General features: G+C 36.2%; 1 protein-coding gene across 1 annotated transcript in view; it reads left to right on the top strand.

Moving 5' to 3' along the window:
* Positions 1 to 3651: 3651 nt before the first annotated feature.
* LOC106475060 (GTP-binding protein Di-Ras2-like) overlaps positions 3652 to 6546 on the top strand; it is a 9784-nt gene continuing 6889 nt past the window's right edge. The window contains exon 1 of the mRNA XM_013935757.2: positions 3652 to 3770. The gene's annotated coding sequence lies outside the window, so the exon portion shown is untranslated. The remainder of the gene's footprint in view (positions 3771 to 6546) is intronic.

Here is a 6546-nt window from a genome sequence, read left to right as displayed (position 1 = left end):
GTAAGCAGTACATAAATTAATGGCCATTGAAATAAATTAACTTTAAAAAAAAACATATTTTCTTTTTCCTTCCAAGGGGAAAGTTAAGTTGCCCGTCTTACAGTTAATTTCAAGAATGACTTAACACAAAATTAAGCTTCTAACATAACGTACACGAAACATTTATCTCACTAAATATATTCAATGATAACAAACATAGCGTAATAAATACAATGAATCTGGCCCGTTTCATTAAAATATCCAATTTAGTTTACGAGACGGGTTTGAAATTACGTAAAGCTTTAGCGTGAAAGTGGAAAAATGTAAATAGAACACATTGAACGAACGAAGGTAAACCAAATGACCTTGGTTGGAGTTGTAATTCTCTTCCGTTAATGATAGATAACATACAAAAGTTTCTTTATAAACAACTCGACACCATTATTTTGATAAGAATATTCCACGGATACATTTCGTGCCTCCTCTCAGATGTTGACAATGGCACTCTCACTTGCACTCCAAATTAAAATCAGAATTAATTAATCATAAATTCTCTCGTCTGCAAACATTAAATCTCTGATGTACTTAAACAGTGAAAATCTTTTGAGATTGAAACCAAGTTAATAAACTCAAAACTTGGATAATTTCAGTTAACTTTGTACAAAAACAGATCTCTACAAGGGATTAGAGGTCTTACTCTATTATAAATAATAAGTTCCGAGTGAAAGTAACGTGTGTAATATGTCAATAGCACTATATCTGTTATATCCAGTTCCGACAGCACTGTATCTGTTATATCCAGTTCTGACAGCACTATACCTGTTATATCCAGTTCCGACAGCACTATACCTGTTATATCCAGTTCCGACAGCACTATACCTGTTATATCCAGTTCCGACAGCACTATACCTGTTATATCCAGTTCCGACAGCACTATACCTGTTATATCCACTTCCGACAGCACTGTATCTGTTATATCCAGTTCCGACAGCACTATACCTGTTATATCCAGTTCAGACAGCACTGTATCTGTTACATCAAGTTCCGATTAGGCCTTTTGCACAATACTAGAGTTATTCAGACCGTTTGAGATACGACATTGTTGTTTTATTAGTGCAAAATTACACAATGTGCTATCTGCACGCTGTCTTACGCGAGGAATCGAATCCCATTTTTAGCGTTGTAAGCCCGTGAACTTACACCACTGACACACGATGGGATACGTAAGATCTACAGTTAGACCACTTGAACTTCATTATGATCCAGAAAACAACAAAAATCAAATACATAAAAAAACCGTTGACCAGCAGAATTTCCACCAGAAATAATTTTGGAAACATGCTAGACAAAAGAAACAACCTTAAAAACATGATGACCAGCAGAATTGCCCACTGGAAACGTTCTCTGAAAAACATGATGATCACTAGAAACATCTTTGGGAAACCTGCTAACCCGAAGAAACATTCTTAGAGAAAAAAAACCGTTGACCAACAGAAATATCCACCAGAAATAATTTTGGGAAACATGCTAGACAAAAGAAACAACCTTAAAAACATGATGACCAGCAGAATTGCCCACTGGAAACGTTCTCTGAAAAACATGATGATCACTAGAAACATCCACTGGGCATGTTCACCAACATCTATAGACGGGTAAATTACTTGAAGTGTTGTCTTTTCTAAAAACAAAAACAAATTAGGAAAAGGTTTATTCCTCTTCCCGCCAGGTTGTGATAAATTTAATCATGTGGTAGGCTTATCGTTTAAACAAGGACTGTCTAGCGTTCTTTGTTCACTTAGATTAGGCTTGAGTCTTGCTTTAATCTGATTTATGTGGCTTTTAGAAACGGCCAAGGGAAGGTTTCCTTTTCTAGATCTCGACATAATGTTCCGAGCAGCTGGACGGAGATGTCAGTAACACCTTCACAGCAGCCGTTACCTGAATATTTAAGTGTTGGAGTAGCCCCATTTATAAACTGTGTTTTGTATAACAAATTTTTCCTCATTTTAAAACGCTGTTCAGAGTTATAAATTATATACTGGGGTTAATTTTTTTACACTTTGGAAAAGTGAAACTGTGAACATGGTATTAAATTAAACAAAAATGTGTTTGTTTGTTTGTTGTTAAGCCCAAAGCCACACAAAGGGCTATCTGTGTTGTGCCACCAATGGGTATCGAAAGCCAGTTTATAGCGTTATAGGCTTCCAAGCTTGCCACTGGGGGAGTTTTAACAAAATAACAATAAAGCTGGTGTCCGAGATTCAATTTCGAAACTACTTACAAAACATTAAAATCAAGACGTAACCTCGTGCCACAAATTAACAGGTTTATTAAAACGTTCTATTTCTATACGGCGACTTTAGCATTCTAGAGTCACAAGTGTCCAAGATGTCGATCAGGGGCCGGGTTACGTATCGAAGGGTCCATGGTTCGAGACGCGATGTCACTGCACACGCTCCGCGCTTTCACTTGTGGACGCATTATACAAAAATAACAAAAACAGTCCCATTAATTTGTTCAAAAGTGCCAGACAAAGCTCTTGTGGCGGCTGGTGCTTCCAACTTGTTGTCTACCTTGTGACCAGTAATTGTTCAGCTCACGTGCGCACAAGGAGCAACACAGGTTGAAAATTCCAATTCTATATAGATAAAATGCTATATTTCTCACCGATGCCATAAAAGCCCCTAATGACATAGGGACTTATAACGCTAGAATTCTCGTTTCGATACACGTAGCCCATTATGTAGCTTTATGTTTAACTACAAATGAACAAAACGTCCTAAAGTGGGAACTACTAAAGACTCAGTAGTTTCTATCAACTAACCAACAATTTGTTGAATATGTAACGTTTGCTGAATTTCCCAAAATCAATTGATACATTTTTCATGAACTTCTTAATATTAACCTAGTTGTTGACTAGCTACATTAAAGACGACTAGCGCAGATGGCCCTCGTGTAGCTTTGTGCTTTTTAATTATATATATAATTGTTTGTAGTTACGCACAAAGCTACACGAGGGCCATCTGCGCTAGTCGTCTTTAATGTAGCTAGTCAACAACTAGGTTAATATTAAGAAGTTCACGAAAAATGTATCATTGATTTTGGTTTTTAATTATATATATATATTTGTTTGTAGTTATGCACAAAGCTACACAATGGGCTATCTATGCTCTGCCCACCACGGGTATCGAAACCCGGTTTCTAGCGTTGTAAGTCCGCAGACATACCGCTGGGCCACAATTCCATATATTAGTGTTGTACATGCGTCTGTTTCACGAAATTTTAAATTATGTTTAAAATAAGTAAAAACTAGGCCTAACTGTTATTATGATTCTGTTGAAATTGAATCGTCTTCATCACGTTTAAATATTTAGTAATTAATCATATTTAATTACTCAGTACTTGATAACATTTAATTAATTAGAGCATCGTATATTTAAACTAAAAATGAACCTGGCCATCAGTATAGCTAATTGAATATACTTTTGTGTGCTGTTACTCTCACTGTTATCCTCCTTACTAGTAGAAAAAATTCAAAAAAAAAAAGAAAAACGTTTTTATTTAGTTGTGTTTAAAAATATACCTTTAGTAAATTCTACTTTTAAGAACTTTTGGAGAGCTGCGTTAATTAGTTACATTATATTATTGTTTACTTAGATATTAAGTTTAATGATTGTTTGTTTGTTTCAGAGTTTCAGAGCGAAGCCACATTGAGTTACCTGGATTTTAGCGTTGTAAGTCCGCGAGTTACCACTGTCCCACCGGGGGACTACTCTAATGTTGGCCACAAGGTTAGTAAGAGTACATATTTTGACAGTGTATACAAAGCTGGATCTCATTTCAGTTGACTTTAATAAAGATGTAGGGGAGTTTATAAATGACTTTTATGTTTTCACCTCAAGGCAACTACAAGCTTACTTAGCTAAGCTGTCCTTATGTCTTCGTTATGGGAAGGGAGAATTTGTTATTTTTTATGTTTACTTTTTCTGTACAATAATTACAATTTTATTACATTATTTCTGGATTGATTGTTTTAAAACTTGGAGGGAATATACCTTGATCTAATACGCCCATAAATCTTTTTTTTTTTTAAAGCTTGAACTCCTCTCCTAATTTAGGGGGTCTATACGATTTTACTAGGGGTAAAAGATAAAATATGTTTACAAAATTAAGGCTTGCTATTCCTTTATATTTTAACCGATCTATACAACATTTTTCACTTTGCGACAACCTTCAAAGATTAAATCCGACGAATTTGAGGTTTGTATCTTTCTTTTTATTTTACAGAGGTAAAAGGAAATCTAAAAAAAAAAAAACGAAATGTAATATAGTTTGGTTTACTTTGAATTTCGCGAAAAGCTACATGAAGGTTACTTTCGTTAGCCGTCCCTAATTTAGAAGTAAAGCTACGCGGTTACTTTCGCTAGCCGTCCATAATTTAAAAATAAAGCTACACGAAGGCTACCTCCGCTAGCCGTCCCTAATTTAGAATTAATAGACTAGAGTGAAAGCAACTAGTCAACACCACCCACCGCCAACTCTTGGCCTACTCTTTTACTGACGAATAGTGGGATTCACCGTCACATTATAACGCTCCCACGGCTGAAAGGACGAGCAGACTGCGACTCGAGCGCCCTAACCACCAGGCCTATGTAATACGCAGCTCTGAATCCAGATCTACTGTATACATGTACGTAAACGTTTAGAAGTTGTTACTAATAGTGTTGTGAGCCACACAACGATTAAAACTGTCATGTCGAAGAATAGGTCTTATTTGCTCAAACATTACCCGTATAAAGGTTCTGTCATTGTGACTAAGATTGTTTAACATAAACTGTCTGTCCTGTTTATTAAATTTGGTATGCTCAGTGACAGTAGGGGGGCGGACTGTGTTCCTCATGCAAACAATAGAAGATGTGTTCATGCTCAGGCAAGCACCGCACTTAATCATCTTACTACAGAAAGTATATCACGATGAGCCTTCCTCGGCCATCTCTATTGACAGACTTCGCAAATCCCGAGGATAAAACGGCTTTATAGAGCTGAGGAACCATATCTTGTAATGCGCAATATGTGCGACCGCTACTGTGTTTTGTGTGGGATTTTAGTTGGAGTGCATGGGTTTCATTCCCTCTTAGCCTGAAAACTAGTGGGTATTGGAATTCCAAATATCGCAAGGAGTTCGAATCTCATTTCAGAGTTAGGAAAGAAAAGAGTACCAGAAAGCTTTCTTTGGGAATCAGCCTACCAAACACCTGTATGTAAGCATTCCGTTAAAGTCGGCTCTTTTCTTGTTTGCCTTTGCTCCAAGTTATATCACGTTACTCGGTGGACAACGTGACACCGTGTACAGCTGACCTCCCCAGGTATGCAATTATAAAAATGGAACCAGTGAATACATGGCACAACACACTTACCAGCGCGTCAACTTGTACATACCTGATTGGTTGCACACACGTTGGGCGAGTCACCATGCCAACCAGACTAAGTCTCGCTTACGTACTGTACAAAACGTTTATCGAATGGCTTACGTATACATAAATGCGCTTCTTTCTTATACATTTAAAAAAATGCGAGGCAAAAGCAAAATGCGTCATAGACAACAACAACAGTGTTACTGGTCTAACCGCTGTTGGTTTTCAAAGTTAAAATAGGACAACTTGTTTATTATTACATAAAAATTGCATATCTGAAAACAACGTTTTTATCCGTCATCTAAAACGTTGTTACAAATAAGTTTTTTTTTCAGCCACTCACCGAATCCTCTTTGTCTTAGTTTAACCTGTACTGTTACACGTGCATCGGTGAGATCTTGGTTCAAGCTTAAAAATACGTCCAATTACAATTTTGCTTACTGAAACACGTCACTCGAGGGCTTTCGCTTCGAAAATCCAATTTTTTTATTTTTTTTCTGGAGGCTAGGATTTTGTATATAACTGTATGATACAAGGCCGGGTATGATATTTGTATTATCTTGAACCAGAAGCTTTGAAAATAGTATAATATAAAAAAGGGACAGTTGACGACTGTGTATATTACCAACCTAACTATAAGTACACTAACAGTTTGAAGTAATTTGTTTAATGAGATAAATATTGTAGATTAAGAGTCAGCAGGGTTTTTTTATCATGTGTCTGAGAATAAAAGCGTCTGGGTTTATAAAAAATATATATACACAAGGAGAAGTTGTGGGGGTCAAGGGGGCTCCTAGGTTTTATGCTTTAATGATTGAGAACTTTATCAAAAGAAAGTTTAGTAAACACCAGTATATATATATATATTAAATTTTTCTTTTTATTGCTTTTAAATTATTTATTATAACAATATTATTTATTGTTATTATTTGATTTTAATTATCTTTTTACACCATTGAACTGCGCAGATTTGGGTGTTATGCGTAATGGGTGCAGCGCTCCTGATGGTGTTAAATGGTTTAACCTAACGTTTTATATTGTTGTCTCGTGATGTCGCGAGGCTACTTAGTGCGTTTCTGTTTGAATACTATTTATAAATTTGTTTGTTTGTAATTAAGCACAAAGCTACACAACGGGCTATCTGTGCTCTGCC

Source organism: Limulus polyphemus, unplaced genomic scaffold (assembly GCF_000517525.1).
Source record: "Limulus polyphemus unplaced genomic scaffold, Limulus_polyphemus-2.1.2 Scaffold8034, whole genome shotgun sequence".
In the NCBI taxonomy this organism is placed as follows: Eukaryota; Metazoa; Arthropoda; class Merostomata; order Xiphosura; family Limulidae; genus Limulus; species Limulus polyphemus.
The sequence above is the reverse complement of the archived record's forward strand: the minus strand, read 5'-3'. Positions and strand labels throughout refer to the sequence as shown.